We start from the raw sequence: 22,855 nt of genomic DNA, 5'->3' as shown, positions 1-22,855 counted from the left end.
ATATAATTCATATACTATAAAATTCACCCTTTTAAAATATACAATTCAATGGTTTTTAGTATATTCAGAAGACTGTGCGCAATCATCACCACTGTCTAATCCCAGAATATTTTCATCACCCCAAAAGGAAATTCTATATCCATTAGCAGTCACTCTCCTCCTTTCTCTGTCAATCCTCCTCCTGTAGCTCCTAGCAACCACTCATCTACTTTCTATCTCTATGGAGTTGCCTATTGTAGACATTGGAATCATACACTATGTGGCCCTTTGTGCCTCGCTTCTTTCACTGAGCCCAGTGTTTTCAGGTTCATTCACATTGCTGTATCATCAGCGCCTCACTCCTTTTTATGGCTGATATATATTCCACTGGAAAGATCACATTTTGTTTATCCATTCATCAGTTGGTAAGTATTCAGGTTGTTTCCACTTTTTGGTCACTGTGAATAATGTTGCTATGAACATTTGTGTACATGTTTTTGTGTTAACATATGCTTTTAATTTCTTGGGTATATACCTAGCAGTAGAAGAGCTGGGTCATATGGTCTATGTTTAACTTTTTGAGGAACTGCCAACCTGTTTTTCCAAAGTGGCTATACCATTTTATATTCCCACTAGCAACGTATGAGGGTTCCAGTTTGGAAAATAAGCTTTATTTCCTGAAATCTTTTCCTTTACAAATCTTTTTTGCCTTCCTTTAAAAAAATGAGCATAAGGAAAATAAACTTTTTTATTTCACGATCCAATGTGTTTCAACAACTAGTTTATTTTACAAATACGTAATCTCTAGGAAGAACAGAAGTATTAAAAGAGAATAAAAATGGTATGGCTATCAAATATTGAAACTAGCTTAACCAACAGACTAGAATATTTGCATCTCATAAATGAGTACCATACCCCCCACTTAATTACGTAAGGAGGTTATATACCCATTCCACTTTTGGAAATTTCTGTTTTGGGATTATCTTCAAGGCCAGTTCATAAAGGCAGATAAAATCAGTCTTCTGATACCACATGGCCATACCCTTTTCCATTCAAGGACCAGACACCGTACTACTCAGCTTGATCACCCACCTAACTTGTTTTACAGACATGAGTGCAAATGATTCCTGACCACTTCCACAAATCTAATCCAGCCTCAAAAAAAAAAAAAAAAAAAAAAAAAGAACAACAACAACAAAAAGAAGAATGAAGGAACAGGTTTTTTTCCCCTAGATTATTATTCAAAATGGAGTTTTAAAGTGGATCTTATACTACAATTATACAAGATATCATCATTGGGGCAAGCTGGGGGAAAGAACACAGGACACTATGTACTATTCTGCAATTTCCTGTGAGTCTATCTATAATTATTTAAAAATAAAAAGGTTTTCAAATACAGATCTTAAAAGAGAGGCAGAATTTCAAAAGGAAAATGGAAACTACTCTGAGTAGGTCAAAAAATAAAAATGCAATTCACATCACAGGAATCACTACTGGCCCAGAGAAGTCACAAAGTTCATTCCAGGGTACAGTGGAAAAGAAGGTAGAACACGAGTCAGACTGTAGAGCATCCTGAATGTCAAGCTATGGTTTTGAACTCACCTTGTCTGCAATGAGAGACCCTTGGAAGATTTTTTTTTATAATACATGAGAAAAATAAAGCAAGGCTTTTGAGAGATTAATATGGCAGCAGCAGAGAGGACAGACTGGAGGGAAGAGCCTAAAGGCAGAAAGATCAGTTACCATTACAATAGCCCAGGCCTGGGGAGGTGTTGGGGTTGGCAGTGTAACCAGACTATATGGAGCTTAATGACTTAATGCTCTGGACTTGTCTATAAAGATCCCATATCTGGCTTCATTCTGAGCTCTAGATCATGTTTACAATAAAGAAATCTCTTCTCTGAATCACTAAAAGGGCGAAGTTTTAACATTTTGATCTTCAACAGGCTTATAAGAATAAAGTTGGGGATGCCTGGGTGGTTCAGCAGTATAGCGCCTGCCTTCAGCCCAGGGCATGATCCTGGAGTCCCGGGATCGAGTCCCAGGATCGAGTCCCGGGATCAAGTCCCGCATAGGGCTCCCTCCATGGAGCCTGCTTCTCTCTCTGCCTGTGTCTCTGCCTCTCTCTGTGTGTGTCTCCCAGGAATAAATAAGTAAAATCTTTAAAAAAAATAAAGTTAAAAAGGCAGAAACAATTCTACTTATATCAAAAAAAAAAAAAGATCTGATAGCAAGTAGACTTTCTAGCTTTGGACTGTGTCCCTTTAACAAACAACATTAGAAGCTCTCTTCCACTTTGGGAGAAACTTCCACCCAAAGACTGCAACACTATCAGCTGCACTCTGTCCACTTCAAATAGGAAGCTTCATTTGTTATAGTAAATTTCTGGTTGAAGAGCCTATTGAGGTCCTAAAACAGTTTTGTGTCTCTAATGCCATACTTTCAGAAAGTAATCATTTCCAGAAGATGTGAGATACTGACTGTTGAAATGTAGGAGGATCCAGGACTTTATTATAGGCTGAGCAAACAGCAAAACTGATTGAATGTTTACCCAGGGTCCACTGTGTACTGGATACTGATGACACAGATGGTTGCAACAGTCCCACCCTCAAAGAAGCCATAGTCTACTGGGAAACATACACAAAAAAGTGAATGTAATACAAAGCAGTTAATGTCATTACAGAGGTATGTAAGAGATGCTTATTAAGAGATCAAAAAGCATCATGATCATGATGACAATGACGACGGCAATGGTGATAATAATGATAACAACAGCCAATACTGATGAAGTACTTAGTCTGCACAGGCCCTATAAAGAGCATTTTCCCTATATTAATTCACTATTCTCACAACAAGACTAATATCCACTTTTTATAGATTGGAAAACTGAAGCACAGATAGGTTGAACACTTTTACCCCAGTTCTACAGGCACATGATTAACCAAGCCAGTCTGGCTCCTAACTCAGGTGGGACTTAACGGCCCACCATATTGACCATTAATGAAGAACCAATTAATGTTGGGCATTATTGAATTATTAATGAAGGACAGTCCAGACCAAAGAGGCATCTCTTTGGCATGGCATCTTTTGAGGCCCATCACTGAAGGGCCACCAAGCATTCCCAAGACAGATTAAGGTATCTGGATTGGAGGGTTGCTTATTTGCTGGGAGTGGGTGGGGGGACTGCACTCTAAGCAATAAGAATGTAGGAGGAGCAATCCCTCCTGGTACAAGATAAGATTTTAGAGTGCCTGGTGCAGTCAAGGAATAGTCAGAAGCATCATCTTCTCATGGAGGACTCCTAGGTTCCAGGGACAAGAGAGGGGGCCATAAAAGACTGAGGTGTTATGGGCCTTGCAGGCTTTATATTTCAGGTAAGAGGGGCTCATCTGAAGCCTTTACTCCTGAGTGATATGAGATCTGTCTTCAATAAAGATAAATCTGGATGAAAGGTGGAAGGTGGCCCAGAGGCCAGGAGACCAATTAGAAGGTTACACAATAACTCTGTCAAGAAATGATAAGGAGTGGATGAATGTGAGCAAATGCTTCTGAGGTAGAATCAACAGTACCTGATGACTAATTGCTGTAAAGGATCATGAAGAGAAGACAGATGGAAAAAGCTGAGGCTCCTGTTCTGAGCAGAACAGGGCAAAAGGAAGATCAAATTTTAAGAGGAGTAATAATGGGATACCTGGGTGGCTCAGCAGTTGAGCATCTGCCTTTGGCTCAGGGCATGATCCTACACACAGTCCAGGGATCAAGTTCCACATCAGGCTCCCTGCATGGAGCCTTGCTTCTCTCTCTGCCTGTCTCTCTCTGTGTTTCTCAGGAATTATAAATGAATGAATGAATGAATGAATGATAATAATAACACTGATACTAATAGTCATGATGGCTCTAATTTCTTTTTTTTTTCTTTTTTTTTTTTTTTTTTATTTATGATAGTCACACACACAGAGAGAGAGAGAGGCAGAGACACAGGCAGAGGGATAAACAGGCTCCATGCACCGGGAGCCCGACGTGGGATTCGATCCCAGGTCTCCAGGATCGCGCCCTGGGCCAAAGGCAGGCGCCAAACCGCTGCGCCACCCAGGGATCTCCTCTTTTTTTTTTTTTTAAGGTAAACTCTACCCCATGATGTGGGGCTTGCACTCATGACTCCGAGATCAAGAGTTGCATGTGCTACCAACTGAGCCAGCCAGGCACCCCTCTACTATTTCTGAAGCTGTTAGTTAGAGCACGCCAGTGCTATGCTCAATACTTTTATAAGAACGATCTCATTCAATGTTAATAAGGTGAGTTCCTATTATCATTGCCATTTCAAAAATGGAGAAACTAAGACTGGCAGAAAATAAGTGATTTAATTAAGGCCATGGCCACTCAACACTGAAGCCAGAGAAAGACTTAGAGTTGAGAGCATCTAGGGAAGTGTCTCAGTGTGGGTCTCTAGCAGGTGACTAAGTATCTCTGTGGACATGAGGAACGGTGGAAGTGCTAGAGGTACTGAGTTAGAACAGCAACACAGCTATACAATTATTACTATTCCTATTGCTATTATTTATTAAGCACTTGCTGCCAATGAGACACAGTTTGAAGGTTTTACATTCATGGTTTCATTTAATCAACACAATCCTGAGGTGGGCGCTACTATTCTCGATTCTTAAAGAGAAAGAAACCAAGAGAGAGGTAAACCATTCAGGCTGCTCAGACAGAGAAGGATGGAATCACATCCAAATGCAGGGCTCCATGATTCAGAGGAGGGAAGGCAAGAGGAAGTGGGGCAGAAGGCAGGGAGGGGACACCAAGGACTGAATCCAGAATACCATCCCTTATAAAGCTGGTAGAGAAAGAGTACCAAAGGATCTTATGAAGTAGTAGTGTACTGGTGGAGAAAAAGCAAACACAGAAGGCACTCCGGTTTTAAACGCTAAAGTAAAAACAATTTGCAAAAGAAAAGGGTAGTTAGCATCAAATGATACAAGAACTCAGAACCAAAGTTTCAACTGGATAAGAGTATTGGCTACAAGGCACTAAAAACCCCTCCCAGAGCAGTTCAGTGAAGGCACCCAGACAGTCCTAAGCTTACAGGAGCAGAAAGAGGTAGCACAGAAACAGGGTGATGATAATGCCAATAATGCCCCTACTATTTCCAAAGCTATTATTAAGACCCCCCCCCCGTGCTATGCTAAATAATTTCACAAAAACAATCTCATTTAATAAGTAAATTTTTCTCTAGGTTTTGTGGGTCACAGACTGTCCCTTTAAAAAAAAAAAACAACCCTTTAAAAATGTAAAAAGCATATTGGCTGGGTTATATGAAAAACAGGCCGCAGGATAGATCTGAGCAGCTGGCAATAAAGTTTCTCGACCCCTTCTTAGAGTGTGGTGGTTAGGGCACAGGCTCTGCTGTCAGACCAACTATATCATTTTCCAGCTCCTCACTATCTGGGTGACCTTGGGCAAGTCACTTAACTTCTCTATCTCTCAGCTTCTTTACCTGTAAAATGGGAATAACAACAGGAACTACCTCTTAGGGTTGTCATATAAGAAATAAATACAAGTCAAGCACTTAGGTATTAAAGGAAAGTCTTATCAATGAAGAGGATTTGACAGAGGATGAGCAGACAGGAAAGAGCCAACAGAGAAGGAGAAATATTCAATGGAAGAGGACTAATTAATTTTTTTTCAAGTCCCAAAGAAAAGGTAGAGGAACAGGATCAGGATCAGGATAGTGCAGGTAAATGCAGGAGAACAGGCTCTATCCTAACTGCTGATGAAAGTATAAACTGGTTTGGAGAGCAGCCTGTCAGCTTTCATCAAAATTCCAAATGCATCTATCTTTTGATCCCCTCTCCTTTTCTAAAATTTGTCCGTGCGTATATCCCCAAGCAAGGAAAAAGCTATGAACGCAAGGCTGTTCCCCCTGTAGCAGTTGGTAAAAATGAAGAAAAAAAAAAATAGCTTACCAGTCCATCAGTAGGGGAAAGGTAAAATAAAGAAATGCTCATCTATACAATGGAGTCTTGTGTAGTTAGTTAGAAGTCAGCACGTTATATGCTGATGTGGAGAGGTCTCCATAATTTAATATCTTATTTAAAACTTTTTATTTTGAAATAATTGGAGTCACATGTAACTTTAAAAAGTAATACAGAGAGATCCCATGTACCCTTTACCTAGCTGCCCTCAATGGTGACAGCTTGCAAAACTATAATTCAATACTGGAAGTTAATTTTTAATATAAAAGCAAACTTAAACTACTGTGCATATTACATACACTCCCTTTTGTGTATTTAAGCGACCACACAGTCTATGCATGCTCAGAAGATACACACTTTGCTGGCTCGTAGCCAACACCTCTGGAAAGGTGAGAAACGTTAAGGGACAGAGAAGATGAAGGACACTCAGTTTATGGACATTGACACTAGTTCTCCTTAGCCACAAAATGCAGATATTACCCCGAGGATAGAGAAAGTCAACAGATAGAGGGATTAACTTTTGTTGTTGTTGTTTTTAAGATTTGTATTTATTTATTCATGAGAGACACACAGAGAGAGAGAGAGACAGAGGCAGAGACACAGGCAGAGGGAGAAGCAGGCTCCCCACAGGGAGCCCGACGTGGGATTCGATCCCAGGACTCCAGGATTCACACCAAGGCCGAAGGCAGCGCTAAACCGCTAAGCCACTGGGGCTGCCCAGGGATTACTTTTGAAATAAATGTGAGCACCTTGGGATCCCTGGCTGGCTCCGCGGTTTGGCGCCTGCCTTCGGCCCAGGGCCTGATCCTGGAGACCAGGGATCGAGTCCACATCGGGCTTCCTGCATGAAGCCTGCTTCTCCCTCTGCCTGTCTCTCTGCCTCTCTCTCTGTGTGTCTCTCATGAATAAATAAAATCTTTAATTAATAAGTAAGTAAATAAATAAATAAATAAATGCACCTATTTTTTCGATCCAGGGTACTGAGTATGTGGAAGCAGAAGGTACAGAATCTGAAGATGCTCACACCAAAAGCTTCTTTTTACTCACTTAAGCAGAATGGCTAGCTGATTGGATCTGTCACAGCCTACTCGCTGCTGGGTTCTGTTCAAGGCACTGGACAATCAAAAATTAACCACATAGGTGCAATCTCTGAACTCCAGGAACTAACAGCCTACCAAGAAAGGTGGACATTAACCAAAATTACACCATCATAATTAGCATTATATTACAGCACAGCGGTTTAGAACACAGGCTCTGAGGCCTGATGGCTGCGTGAAAATCCCAGCTCTGCTGCCAAATGGTTGTGTGACTTGGGTCAAGTGACAACACTCTGTACTTTGGCTTCCTCCTCTATAAAATGGGGATAATTTTAGGTCCTATTTATTTACCCATCTATCTAACTCATAGGGTTGATGTGAAGATTTTTTAAAAAATTTAAAAGCCCATATATATAAAGTGCTTAGAACAGTACCAGCATACAATAAATACCATGTTTGCTGCTATTATTGTTGTTGGTCTCATTACTATTATTTCAGGGGGGAGTCTAACCTGTCTTCAGGCAAATGGAAGGTCAGGAAAAGCCTCTCTGAGGAAGTGACATATAAATTAAGTGCCAAAGATGAATGTGAATTAAACAGTGAAAGAGAAAATCTGTCTGGCAGAGGGAAGGATGGACAGAAAGACTCAATGCTAAGAAAGAGTATGGCATGTGAAGAATTTGACAAAAGGCCAATGGAGATGGGGCTCAGAGAGGAGAGAGGAGACTGGACAACTAGAAAGGGCATGTGAAACTTAGGAATGTTCTCTTTATCTGAGTAACAGAAGGTATGATATAAGAAATAACAGATTTCTTTGGTTTTCTTTTTTTCTTTTTTTTTAAGGCTTGTTTCAGTATGGAATCTTGTGATAGAGGAAGGTAAACGTGAGCTCACCAAAAAGGGGTAAAGATTTGGAAGGGACAGTCATTCTGGCGAAGGAAGGAGAAAAGAAATCAGCTCCACAAGGGTACGAGGGCTACTAATAATAAGAGGCACAGATGAGGGCAGAACTCACGCGCTGGCAACTGGACAAATAAACATGATTCCATCATTTCTTTAGGCCCTAAAGCAGGAACACGGAAAATGGGCAGTATTGTTAATCCTCAGCTGGAGATGTGCACGGCATGTGGGACAGCAGAACAAAGCTGCAGGAGAACTGAGGATATTTCTGACTCATTGAAAGTGACCAACTATGTCCACGTGGACGAAAGTGATGCCAGGGAGAGTGTCACACATTTGGAGACAGGCAAGATTTCAGGGGCTGGAGGCCTCAGTGAAATCAGACACTTAAGTTCAGCAAATGGCACAACTAAAAAGACAGGAAATTGTGTTCAGAGAGCAAAATTTCCACATTTATGACTCCAGAGGTGGCGGTCTGTACAGCCCCAAGAATAGACTGCTACAGACAAGTGGAGAGACAGTCACTAAAGTAAAGATCAAGCCAGAATGAGATTAGGATGCTGGACAAGCAATCAACATAAACATTAAAGAGACAAGAGATCATGGAAGGAGGAAGAGTAAACTATTCACAAGGATTGGGAATTAAATTTCCAATTACATTCTTAAATACAGCACCATAAGGAATGTGTTCTTAAGTATCCAGAACAAAACAGACATGCCTTGCTTATAACAAAGCTTAGTCTATTTATTTAGCCAAATAATTTTCAAAGATTCCCTGAATACCATGCCTGAAAAGCACTCTGAGAAAGACAAAAAGAGAAGGAAACTTTCTTAATCATTATTTGTCACAATTCAAGGGCAAGCATCATCATAATGGTAAAAACTAAAGGCACAGACAAGCCGAAACCTGGGAGAAAATCTTTGCAAAACATATATTTGATAAAACAAACAAAACACCCATATATCTGATTTAAGAACAGGTATCCAAAATACACCAAGAACTTGTAAAATGCAACAATAAAAAAAAAACAGAAAAATTTTTAAAATGGGCGAAAGAATCTGAACCTCCCAATGAAGATATTGACAGAGAGCAAATAAGCATATGAAAAGATGCTCAACGTCCTATGTCACTGGGGAATTGCAAATTGAAACAACAATGAGATACCACTATACCCCTATTAGCATGGCAAAAATCCAAAGCACCAACACCACTCAATGCTAGTAAGGATGTGGAGCAACAGGAGCTCTCAGTCATTGCTGGTAAGAATGCAGAACCAAACAGCCACTTAGGAAGACAGTTTGGCAGTTTCTTGCAAAACTAAACATACGCATCATATGATCCAACAATCATGCTCCTTTGTATTTACCCAAAGAGTTCAAAACTTATGCTACTTGGGTATCCCTGGGTGGCTCAGCGGTTTAACGCCTGCCTTTGGCCCAGGGCTTGATCCTAGAGTCCCAGGATTGAGTCCCGCATCCGGCTCCCTGCATGGAGCCTGCTTCTTCCTCTGCCTGTGTGTCTCTGCCTCTCTCTGTATCTCTCATGAATGAATAAACAAAATGAAAGAAAGAAAGAAAGAAAGAAAGAAAGAAAGAAAGAAAGAAAGAAAGAAAAGAAGAAAAGAAAAGAAAAGAAAAGAAAACTTAGGTTATAGGAAAACCCACAGGTGGATTTTACAGCAGCTTTATTCATAACTGCCAAAACTTGGAAGCAACCCAGATGTTCTTCCGCAGGTAAATGGATAAACTAAGGTACATCCAAACAGAATTTACCTAGTGATAAAAAGAACAGACCTACCAAGCTACAGAAAGACAGGAAGGAACCTTTACACGGCCATTGTTAAGTGAAGGAAGCCAATCTGAAGAGGTGCCTAATGTCCAATTCCAACCGTACCACATTCTGGAAAAGGCAAAATTATGGAGCTGGTGAAAAGATAAGTGCTTGCAGGAGCTGGAGGTGAGGGAGGAAAGGAAATGAATAGGTGGAGCGAGCAAAATCCTTAAGGCAGTGAAACTATTCTGTGTGATATTATAATGGTAGGTACATGACATTATGCATTTGTCCAAACCCACAGAACTATACAAAATAAATGTGGGCCCTAATGTAAACTACAGACTTTAATCAATAACATGTCAATATTGGCTCATCGACTGTAATAAATATACCCCACTAACACAAGCCATTAATATTAGGGAAAATGGGGGGCGTGGGAAATGGGGAAGGTAAGGGGATATCTGGAATTCTCTGTACTTTCTGCTCAATTTTTGTAAATATAAAACTGCTCAAAAAATAAAGTCTATTAATTTAAAACAAAAACTAAAGGTATTACCATTTGAGTCATGTAGGAGAAAATAATATCCAGTATTGGTGAGGAAATCTATTTGAGAGATTGAAGGTGCCAACGCTGCCTTGGGCTGGGTCTAGCTCTTCCACTTACTGGTAGTGTCGCTGTGCACAAGTTACAAATTTCTCCAAGTCTCCGTTTCTCTGTTGGTAAAGTAGTGGATAATAATCCTCGTGGAGTTAAGATGATTAACTGAGTTCATACACAGAAAGCACTAAGAACAGGGACTAGAATGAAATGTTTAACAAACATTAGCCCCCTCTTACTCAAAGTAAGGTCTATGAACCTATAAATCAACATTACATGGGGGCTTGTCAGAAACGCAGGCCTACCCCAGACCTACTGAGTCTGCATTTTTTTATATGACATCCTTTTTGTTTGTTTGTTTTATTTAAATTCCAGTTAGTTAACATAACTACATAATATTGGTTTCAGGTGTACAACATAGTGATCCGACAATTACACACAAGAGCCAGCGTTCATCACAAGTGCACTCCTTAATCCCCTTCACCTATTTCATCCATCCCCTGCCTCAGGCAATGAGCAATTTGTTTACTACAGTTAAAGAGTCTGTTTCTTTATTTCCTTCTCTCTTTTTTCCCCTTTGCTCGTTTATTTTGTTTCTTAAATTCCACATGAGTGAAACCGTATGGTGTTTGTCTTTCTCTGATTTATTTCACTTAGCATTATACTCATGAGAGACACAGAGAGAGAGGCAGAGACACAGACAGAGGGAGAAGCAGGCTTCCTGCAGGGAGCCTGATGCAGGGAGTCTGATGCGGGACTCGATCCTGGGACTCCAAGATCACACTCTGGGCCGAAGGCAGGCACCCAGGGAACCCCTTCACTTAGCATTAGCATTATACTCTAACTCCATCCATGTCATTGCAAATGGCAAGATTTCATTCTTTTTGATGGCTAATATTCTGTTGTGTGTGTGTGTGTGTGTGTGTGTACAATATCATCTTTATTCATCAGTCAATGGATACTTGGGCTGTTTGCAAAATTTAGCTATCGTAGATAATGCTGCTATAAACATCAGGGTGTATTATCCCTTTGAATTAGTATTTTTACATTCTTTGGGTAAATACCTACTACTGCAATTACTTGAATCTGCATTTTAATAAGATCCTTCAGGTAATTTCTGTGCACATAAAGTTGAGAACCACTATATTAGGTGGTACTATTATCACTGTAACTATTCTTCCACATTGTCACTAAAAAAGGAGCATAAACATTGGGAGAGTCCAAATTATTATTTGCTCATGATTATGATTAGTCTACTTTAAAAAGAGAGGGAAAATCAACTGCAATAGTTAAATAAATTTCGAAACATTCTCTAAAGTGACTGTAATTAAAACATGTAGTACAGGTACACAAACAAGCACCCTTTGTCAAGAGTGTATGTTAAGGGTCACCTGGCTGGCTCAGCAAGTAGGGCTTGCAACTCTTGATCTCGAGGGTTGCAAGTTCAAGCCCCACAGGTGCAGAGATTACTTAAAAATAAAATCTTAAATAAGTAAATAAGACTATATTAACAAAACCATTTCAAATAAGTATGTAAATGATAAACTATTAGGACAACTGGCTATCAGTATTTTTTTGGGGGGAGGGATCCAGATCCTTATCTCACATTATTCTGAAACTATATTCTAAGTAGATTTAAAACCTAAACATTAAAAATAAATTTACAAAGCACTAGAAGAAAGCATAGAATACTTTTAATGCTCAGATGGGTACCTACACTCCTAAGGATACCATAAAACCCAGAAGTCATAGTGAAACTATACTTAAAAAAAAAAAACTTTTTAGTGCTCACTTTGGAAGCACACATACTAAAACTAGAACGATACAGAGAGAATTAGCATGGCCTCTGCACAAGGATGAGAAGAAAATTCGTGAAATGTTCCATATTTTTTATAAAGACATGTAAAAAAAAATAAGCAAAGTAAAACCTTTTAAATAACAAAAGACACCACAAAAGTTAAGAAAATTAATAGCAACCTTCCAAAAAGCTAACAGAAAAATGGGGCGTGGGGGAAATAAAGTAGATTTTATATATGTAAAGAGACTGGATTACAAAAGCTGCAATAGCACAAAATAAACCCTCCAAATCTACCTACAAATATTCGCATGTGCCTGGAAAAGCTACGGAAGGACACACACCAAAATGTTAATAGTAGTTACCTCTTGAGAGTAAAATCAGGAATGGAGGAAGGAGGCACTTTGCTTTTTTCTTTATAAACTTCTATAAACTGAACTCTGTATTTACAATGAACATGGTTTTTTAAAACTTACCTTTGTTTAATTATAAAAGAAAAAAGGACTAAAAAGAATTTAGCTTAAAAGACTAATATTTTCAGTAGGAATCAGAAGCTTCCTAGTTTTCTCAACAAATACTTAACCTCCAAAGCTTGTAACATCTGGAAAATATATTTTTGTTATCAAAATTTTCCTAAGAATCTTTTAAGTAAAAATATGCCAAGTTCTCCTCCCAAATGGACCACAGTGTTCAATTTCTAGTGGTCCTGTTCAAAGCTAGTTTCAACCTAATTTCCAAAGGCAAAGTGTCTAAACCAGACAAGAAATTTAGCAACGTAACACAGAATATCGAAATGGAAACCACATGTCCGAAATGTGCCTAATAGTAGCAGACAGTAACGGTTGAAGAGTAACTGCAAGTAACTCCATACTCACTTTAGTTTCAATTCTGAATCATTTCTCAGTCACTAAACTGAAAAAAAAAAAAAAATTGAACCATTTGTCATCTCTGACTAAACACAGGCTTCAGCCCCCAAATCACTAAGTGCAGAGAAGTACATGCCCTCAAGAAGACTGCCAATGGAAGGGTTTTTCCAGAAAGAGTGGTTCATATTCACAGCAGGAAAATCTTGTACTACAGGGAACTCACTTACCACCTTAATTCCCTCAACTAATTTGGAAACTACTGGAAGCAAATGACTAAGAAGTAAAACATATGAGGAAAGATGAACAAAATATTCCTACATATTGAAAGCCACATAAAGTGGTTCATGTTTGCTTTTTAGTTGCCTTTTGCTGAAGTTAGAATATTAAATTCCTTTGCTCTGGGTGAATCAGGAATTAGCTTCACTGGTTTCTTACATCACAAAATTTTCAGCTGCTATAACGAATTATATGACTACTTGGACTTTTTTTTTTTTTTTTTTTTTTTTACTACTGACGCTTAACAAAATACGTTACATATGGATCTGCCCAATACTAACTATTCTTCACGTCATTAGACTTGAATTGATGAAAGTGATAAAAACTGCCAGTTCTTGGAACTAGATTCCCTCCCCCTTTGTCCTAAAACTATCACTCAAACCCGCTAAAGCTAAAACAATTAGGAGCCATATCTCAAAAGATACGAACATAACTACAATGAAGTCATAAATTGATGAGGGTGGCATTCTTTCTCCTCACAAAGGAAAGAAGAGATTCGTTAGATTCATTACCTTTCACCATGTAAGTAACAGGCATTGTCTCTTGGTTTCTAGAACATCCACTAAAGCAGGGCAGCATCTTCTGCTCCATCTAAATTCAGCTGCCTGGATATTTGCAACCAAAACAAACTGCTGGATCTACTTGCTTTTTATTCAAAAGGTAAACAATCCCTCTGGCCTGATTTACCAAAAAAGATGTGAGCAGAAAGAAATATCAGGAGGGCAGCACACTCAGGTTTTAAATTTTTAGCTAAGACTCCTAAGATTCCTCATCTTTTAAGAGAAAGACAGACCTTGTCAGTGATGTTAGAAATTGCACACTCCATGTCCTGTATTGAGTCAAAAAAAACCTCTTCAGGTACACAGATAACTTATCACATGTCAACGAGCATGGCATCAAGAAGGTCTAGGAAAAGTGTGCAAAGAGTGCAGTGTTAAGAATGCATAGACCAGTTAAAAGAAAGCAGGCTCAAAACTAAGGTCAAAGTCCTTCAGTATTCCTAATACTGAAATCACCTCTGTATAATCTATCCATAACCATCATGAAATTTTTTTAAACTGAGAGTGCTCGCTTTATCCAATTTGCAACATACTTCATTATCATTTCAGAGACACCAAAAATTATATAACCCTATGCTTTTGTCATTATCTCTTAAAGTATTTTAAATAGAAACAGCATACTAATTACTGCCTCCCAATCTTAACTCCTTTTTCTTCATTCTTGGAAATTACTGACACTCAAAACTGAGTAAAAGACTGGTTCAAAACTCCTCCAATTCAGCTACAAGGCATTTTACCCAGTAGTAGGTTAATACCTAACAACAGCTTACATTTCTTTTCAACTGAAAAGCACTGCCACAAATTAGGATTAATGATATGATTGAGCACGTTCTCTTATCAAACTTAATACTTTTTGACTATTAGCTACTACCCAGATCTTGATTTGTGTACTCTTATACCTATAACAGCCTCCTTAAAAAAAAAGGCGCCTTAAAATGGTTAAGTTTTTTCTATAGAAAAGGACAGGTAATTAGTAACTAAACAGCTTACAAATTAAGTTCTCTAGAAACACTCAAAATATTCCGCACTGCATTTGACTTCTAATTGCTAGAAACATTGTGCCAGAGAAAATTCAAGAATTGATCCCATAGAAAATATTTTGTCTGTAGTGATTCTTACCCAACATAAAAATGAAATACTGTTTGACTTCTAGCCATGCTCTGATAAATCCCAAACGACTTTATTACTTTAAAAAATGAAAAGACAGGATGAAGAGTAAATGCCAACAGCACAATTTGTAAAAGAGCAAATGAATAAACTGGAATTCAAAATAAAAATTCTTGCTCCTAAAAGACACTACCAAGGGGATGAAATATAAGCCACAGAATGGAAGAAAAATCTCTGCAAAGCATTTATCTGATAAATGACTTGTGTCCAGAATATGCAAAGAATTCTCAAAACTCAACATTAAAAAAATAACCCAATTTTTAAAAACAGGCAAAAGATCTGAACAAGTATTTCACCAAAGAATACAGTTGGCAAGTATGTACATGAAAAGATGTCAATATCATTAGTCATGAGGAAAATGTAAAGTTTAAGCAAAAGATAGTGTATACGACTATCAGAATGGCTAAAATTTTCTCATCCTAGCGTTGGTGAGGATATGGAGCAACTAGAACCCTCACACTGCTAGACAGAATGTAAAATTATAAAGCCACTTTGGAAGACAATTTGGCAGTTTCTTAAAAAGCTAAACACACACCTACCAGCCATATGACCCAGTCCTCCCACTCCAAGGTGTTTATCCAAGAGAAATGAAAACATAAGTCCACCCAAAGTTCCACATCAAGTTCCTAGCAGCTTTATTCACAATAGTCAAAAACTAGAAACAATTCACATGTTCATCAATAGAAAAATGGATAAACAAATCCTGTTATAGCCATACAATGTAACACTACTCAGATTTACCACTCAGCAATAAAAAGTAACAAACTACTGATACAGACCATAACAAAGATTGAATTTTTTTTAAGACTTTATTTGCTTGAGAAAGAGAGCCTGCATGTGCATGAGCACAAGGAGAGGCAGAGGAAGAGGGAGAAGCAGACTCCCTGCTGAGCTCGGAGCCCAACACAGGGCATAATCCCAGGACCCTGAGATCATGACCTGAACTGAAGGCAGAAGCTTAACTGAGTGAGCCACCCAGGCGCTCCAGTGAATGAATCTTTTTTTTTTTTTAAGATTTTATTTATTTATTCATGTGAAACACAGAGAGGGGGAGAGAGAGAGGCAGAGACACAGGCAGAGGGAGAAGCAAGCTCTGTGCAGGGAGCCTGACGTGGGGACTCGATCCCAGGTCTCCAGGATCACGCCCTGGGCTGAAGGTGGCGCTAAACCGCTGAGCCACCAGGGCTGCCCCCAGTGAATGAATCTTAAACATGGGATGCTGATACCACCTGGTTAAGGTCATTTACATGAAATTCCAGAATAGGCAAAGATAACCTACAGTGACAGCAAACTAGGGGTTTTCTGGGGCTAGAGGGGTGGGAAGGAATACAAAGGGCACTAAAGGAATTTTCTGGGATAATAGCAAAGTTCTACATGTTGATGGTGCAGTCATTACATGGCTGTATATATCTGTCAAAATGCAAATTGTATACTTAAAATGGTTCCATTTTACTGAATACAAATAAGGTCTTAACGAAGTAGACTAAAATGTTATTTTGGGGGGAAATCTATGAAATTATAGTATTTCTTAAAATGTTTATAGTACCTTCCATTAGATTACTTTCAAATCTTTGACACAAAGAATCTCAGAAAAAGCTGTATTATCTCATTTTATAAATTTCAGGGGTGGCAGGAAAGTAGGATACATAGCGTAGAATTAGAAGCATGGGTTCGCGGCGTTACATTACACTGGGCAGATGTGTCATGGCAACCAAACTGGCAGGACGGGATAAATGAAGTGCTGGGTCTTGAATTGCTGGGGGAAAACTGGCTAGGGCAACACAACAAAAGAACCAAAAAGTATGTATCTTCCGAGGAAGCAGGCAGGTGAGAAAAGGCAGTAAATGCCTAAAGTCAACATCACCTATACATACCACACACCTCAAATAAAAAAGAAAATCAGTCATACAGAAAACAATTACTTTTAATATAAGTAAAATGTGTAGGAGGAGCTCAGAACTCAGTATGTCAGATCTGAATCCAGTGTTTCTCTTTTTTTAAAAAAAGATTTTATTTATTTATTCATGAGAGACATACAGAGAGAGGCAGAGACAACAGGCAGAGGGAGAAGCAGGCTCCCTGTGGGGAACTCGATGTGGGACTCAATCCTGGACCCTGGGATCACACCCTGAGCCAAAGGCAGATGCTCAACCACTAAGCCCATCCCTCCCTTTTTAAAAATAGAAATATTAATTCTGGTCCCTGAACAGCCCTTTGGAGCACTCCAGAAACAATTTATGTGAAAAATAACTTAAAAAGTATAGTCAAGTTCTATTCTCTGTGCAAAAGCACATAACTAATAATACACTACATTATCATCAAATCAAATTAATAATTAGGTACCTTAAGAATCAAAAATGGCTCTCTACAGCCTATAAGATCAAGTCCAAATGCCTCCCCTAAAAAAATCATTTCCGGAATCCCTGGGTGGCGCAGCGGTTTGGCGCCTGCCTTTGGCCCAGGGCGCGATCCTGGAGACCCGGGATCGAATCCCACATCGGGCTCCCTGTGTATGGAGCCTGCTTCTCCCTCTGCCTGTGTCTCTGCCTCTCTCTCTCTCTCTCTCTCTGTGTGACTATCATAAAAAAAAAAAAAAAAAATTAAAAAAACTTAAAAAAAAACTTAAAAAAACTTAAAAAAAACTTAAAAAAACTTAAAAAAAAACTTAAAAAAACTTTAAAAAACTTAAAAAAACTTTAAAAAACTTAAAAAAACTTTAAAAAAAATAAAAAATCATTTCCTTTATGAACCCACTCCATTCCATTTATCTAACATATACCAATCTAGGGGTGCTTGGCTGGCTCAATCAGAAGAGCATGAAACTCTTAATCTCGGGTCATGAGTTCAAACCCCACATCAAGGGTGGAAATTAGTTAAATATTTTTTATAATTGATTAATTAATTTACTACTCCAAATTCATCCACTCTCCCCCAAACATAATATTGTCCTTCCCTGGATATGTTGTCCTCACACACTACTGTCAGCAATCCAACTCCTATACTTTGTTTAAAGGTGATGCCAAAGTCCATTGGCCTAATAAAAACTGCTTATCCTTAGAAAAGAAGCAAGCAAACAACAACAAAAAACCCCGCTTAGCCTTATTCCATCAGCCGGCTACCACAATTATAAATAAATGGCCAGTGGACTCTAGACTCTTGACCACCTCTTCCTCTCCCCAGCAGACCCCGATACCATATTATGATACCCCTCTGCACTTCAGCATATATTTCTAAAAGGTGAGTACTTTTTCTTTTGAATATAACTGTGATATTAGCATTTCACCTAAAAAGACAGTAATTGCTTGACACCAAATATCAATGTTCAAATCTCCATATTGTCATATAATTCTTCTTAACAGACAGTTTGTTCAAGTCAGGAACTAGGATTACCTCAAGAGGAAAAACGGTTTCCTTTTCTCCTGCTCTATGGTCTTCAATTCAATACACTCATCGTCTCAATTTTTAGGTGTAGGCAGGCAAGCATTTCCTCTTCCCAGTACCCTCTGCTCTTCTCTTCAAAGAAAATATTCCTTCTTATTCCCAACACCAGTGCCATTACCTCAGAGCTTTTAGCACATTCAGAAAAACATTTAATTCAATGATCCAGCCTCCTTCCTTCACAGTTAGGCTGCCATATTTCACTTAGTATTCAGGAAGAGTTTTGAGTTCTAACACCACATAAATATAAATAATGTAGATCCCATTAAAAGATTATTTCCCATTTCTATTAATCTTTTTGAGGAGCTCAATTTTACATTTTAAATTACTACAGTGTCTGCTTCCAATTTTAAGTGAGTTAATAGTTGGTTGAGAACTTTAAGCCTTAAAGATTACAGGCACAGTACTAAGAGATCAGCATTAGGTCAGCTCCATTCCTTAGCCATGAACTTCATTCCTCATTAGTCACAAGGGGAACTAGATAAGAAGGTGTGCAATAATCAGCTCAAATACAAACTCTCCACTAGAAAATAATACAAATGCAGATAGTGAATCAGTGGGGTCATTTTCATTCATCTTCAGCACAGATTAAGAGAAGCAGCAAATGTTTGGCAAACAACTGGGAAGAATTCAAATTTCTTTAAAAAAAAAAAAAAAGCATAGGAGCACCTGGGTGGCTCAGTTGGTTGAGTGTCTAACTCTTTCTTTCTTTCTTTTTTTTTTTTTTTTTTTTTTAGCATCCAATTCTTGATTTCAGCTCAGATAATGGTATCGGGTTGTGAGATTAAGACCCACATCAGGCTCTGCACTCTGCCTGAGATTCTCTCTCCTTCCTCTGTCTCCCTGCTTGTTCATTCAATCTCTCTCTCTCACTCTCTCAAATAAATAAATAAATATTTTTTAAAAAACTGTTAGCATAATCTTCAAAATGGCTTCTAGTGTAACTTGGGACATTCAGCACAGCAAGGTGAAATAAAACATTTTTATCACCCACTTACTTGGGCTCAGCATTGTAGAGGACAAAAAAGACCGTGACAGCTTCCGCCTATAAGGAACTTACACTCTAGCTGGTAAGATGAGACTAAGACACTTCAACAATCGGCCCACAGTATGAGCTGCCACCACGCACTAAACTGTGTGATTCAAATTTAAAGTAATGTAGCTCATAGAAAAGATGGGTTAGTGAGGGATAAAGTCCAAGATGACTATACAAAGGGAAGAAGAAGACCTAAACCTTGAAGGCAGGTCAGGTTAGGAACCAGTAACACCAGCATAGAATGTAAGCTCCTGTGGGCAGAGACCATACCATGTCCTTCTCTTGTTCAGCTCTCTATCCCAATGCCTACTACAGTGCCTGGAACACAGCAGACACTCAAATATTGGTAGATTACTATCAGGATAAATAGAAGAAAAGAAAAAAGGGAAGAAACAAAGAATAGGCATTCCAGGGAAAAAAAATTTAACGAAAGATTAAACATGGCAATTTCATGAGACAGTGAAGAAACACAGAAAGGTGAGAAATCAGGTAAACATGTAGAGTGAACCCAAATCATCCATGGTTTTCAAAGTCAGTCAAGAGAGATATAAAACTGATCCCATATTATTAAGCACTAAAATGAACATGTCCAGAAAGTACATTCTTTGTGCTTCCACTTTTTAAGAATACTAACAGTGCAAATGACCATTTTTCCTAAAATCGTCATTCATCTTTGTAATATTCTAGGATATAATCTGGAAAGTGTACTAACATTTCTCTAGAGAAGTAATACCACTACCTAATGCAGATGAATTTCCTTCCCTGAGTATTTTTACTATCTGGAAATGTGCCTGGGTTATCACTAAGGTCAGTTTCTTTGATAGTTGGGTAATCAAATGCCTGAGACTCACCACATTAAGCCAAGGGATGGGGGAGTGTAACCTAGCAGAAAAGCCAGTGACTAATGCTGAATCATGGCTTCCAGGTGGTTATTTCACCAAATTGTCAACCTCCCATATTAACACTCCTTATGATGGTCGTTAAAATAAATCAAAAGAATTATCCATTAAGTATTCTCCAATATTTTGAGGATAATGTAAAAGGATTGAAGGGAATAAAATCCAATTGAGGCTAACGTTTATAAGCCAAAATCTGTTAAGTCAAGAAGATTCTTACTCCCTCAAACTTCACAATAGAAGAATTCATAATTACAGTGAGCGGTCTTATTGTATATGGATTCCCCAGACATTCTACACAAAGTAAGTTCTAGGTCCTGGCTACCACCAGCTACAGTTTTCTGGCTGCTGTATAATCTCTACAGAGAAGGACTTCAGAAAGCGCAATCTAATGGGAGAAGAGGACACTAGAGAATCTTACATAAAGCTACACATACATGGCAAGAGCATGACTTTAACTTAAATTATACAGTTATCAGAGTGAGTCTGCCCAGATCTTAGCATCTCCAATGGTCGCTTTTCCTCAGCATTCCTTTCACTCTTTCAGCCTAAATCATCTGTAACAAGCAAAGTGTCTGGTTACATATTAACAGTTCCAATGACAGTGACAGAATTCTGGTTATTTGGAATTCCGTTGTTCACTTTTGGTGCCTAACACCTGGTATCATGGAAAGAACAAAAAGCCTTGGAATCATGCTGACCTACTTATAAATTTCAACTCTACCACTGAAGATATATGTGGCCTGGGACAAGTTACCTAACCATACCTCAGCTTCCTCAACTAGGTGTAACAACAGATTCTTTGCAGAGTTGTTGAGAGGTTAGCCTGCATTATACTAAGTATCCAGAACACGGCAAGCGCTTAGCATATGGTAATTATGATGGAAGGCTAATAACCCGGCCTATACTCAGATTTCCAAACAGTATTGACCATGTGACGAAAGTATGAGTCATACTGATTTTGTCCTCCACAATGCTCACTCTCCCTAGTCCAGTTGTCGGCTGACTTAACCGACCCTCTTTTATTTTCATCTGGACTCTATAGAAGGCCCTCCCCCAGTACTCGGTCTTGAGGCCAAAAATGACCAACACTACAAGCATTCCCTTGCCATTAGATTACTACATCCCCTCCCTGACTCTGGGGACTTTAGAAAATCCTATGTTTTTATTATTGCCTGTTTCTGTTTTATGACCTATGCCAAATGCATTATCTTAGCAGATCTTAAATATTCTTTTTTTGCTAATCTATGCTAGGGAACTGTGAAAGTCGCCAGTTTCTCTAAGAACCACCATGTTTTGGCTCACCTTGCCACCATATTCCAACATGGTAGTTAATTTATGATGTTCTGTTAGTGCCTAAATGCCTTTATGCCTCTGTCACAGGCCGATACCCAGCCCCTCTTTGCCCTGGCAAACAGGATCCTCTCTCTCTCTCTCTCTCTCTTTCTCTCTCACATTTGTTTCATCCAGTTTTATTTCATATTATTCTCCCACCACGAACTTCCCTACACCCTGGCAGGAATATCCCCATTTTGACTAAAGTGAAAAGATACTCAATGGGAGTCAGAAGCCCTTGGTTCTTCTACCTCTAACTCTGTCACTCAAGCTAGTTCTGAAGGGATATCTACTGCCTTCTGGGCAAAACGCTAGACTTACCTCAGAGGATTGCAGTAAGACTCAAATATGACATTTATGAACATGTCACACAGATCTGAGATGCTACTGAAACTATAACAAGTTTCTACCATGACTTAAAGCATTTATAAAACATTTACCTTTGAATATAAAACCCTAACATATTTCTTAAAACCCTCTAGTATTACTTATATTAGCAAGATTCAAAGTAACTCAAACAGTCATCCACAAGGGGACTAAAAAAAAAAAAATACATTCTTTCATGGGAATACTGTAAAGCATTTCTTTTTAATTAGAAAACTTCTTGGAAAAAAAAACAAAAAAAAAAAAAAAGAAAAAGAAAACTTCTTGGGATCCCTGGGTGGCACAGCGGTTTAGTGCCTGCCTTTGGCCCAGGGCACGATCCTGGAGACCCGGGATCGAATCCCATGTCGGGCTCCCGGTGCATGGAGCCTGCTTCTCCCTCTGCCTATGTCTCTGCCTCTCTCTCTCTCTCTCTGTGTGTGTGACTATCATAAATAAATTTTTTAAAAAAATTAAAAAAAAGAAAACTTCTTATACAGTTACATGTAATAATCCTCAAGATGAAATAGTGAAAAAAGGCAGAGACTAGTGTGCAGAATTTACTATAATTTGTTTTAAAAGAAGGATACAGTAAATAATAGGTATACACATTTACTTATATACACATAAAATATCTCAGAATATATATAAGACACTGATAACACCAATTGCCTATGGGAAAGGGATCTGGATGGTTACAGGGTATGTGTGGGCAGCAAACTTTTCTCTGTATTTCACTCTTTTTTTGTAGCTTTTAAATTTTTGAAGCCCTAGATGGGAGTTGGAAAATCATCTCTTCATACAATTATCAACCTGAGAAATAATATGAACCATTAATGAGGATGACAGCATACCTGACA

The 22,855-nt window shown here is 38.6% G+C and overlaps 1 protein-coding gene and 1 non-coding gene across 11 annotated transcripts in view; one reads left to right on the top strand and one right to left on the bottom strand.

Moving 5' to 3' along the window:
• SIK3 (SIK family kinase 3) overlaps positions 1 to 22,855 on the bottom strand; it is a 239,344-nt gene that overhangs the window by 196,043 nt on the left and 20,446 nt on the right. The window contains exons 1-2 of one of the 10 annotated variants that reach the window (XM_072729745.1): positions 13,713 to 13,821; positions 12,934 to 12,970 (exon numbers count right to left, since the gene is read on the bottom strand). The exons of 8 other annotated variants lie outside the window; for them this stretch is intronic. The gene's annotated coding sequence lies outside the window, so the exon portion shown is untranslated. Of the gene's footprint in view, positions 1 to 12,933; positions 12,971 to 13,712; positions 13,822 to 22,855 lie in introns of those variants that run through there. One more of the 10 variants, XM_072729743.1, reaches the window with a different exon arrangement.
• On the top strand, positions 12,048 to 12,154 carry LOC112920389 (U6 spliceosomal RNA). The gene has a single exon (XR_003235053.1). It is a non-coding gene; the product is annotated as a U6 spliceosomal RNA (small nuclear RNA).

Source organism: Vulpes vulpes, chromosome 12 (assembly GCF_048418805.1).
Source record: "Vulpes vulpes isolate BD-2025 chromosome 12, VulVul3, whole genome shotgun sequence".
Classification (NCBI taxonomy): domain Eukaryota; kingdom Metazoa; phylum Chordata; class Mammalia; order Carnivora; family Canidae; genus Vulpes; species Vulpes vulpes.
Note: the sequence above shows the minus strand (reverse complement) of the source record. Positions and strands in the feature narration are given on the sequence as shown.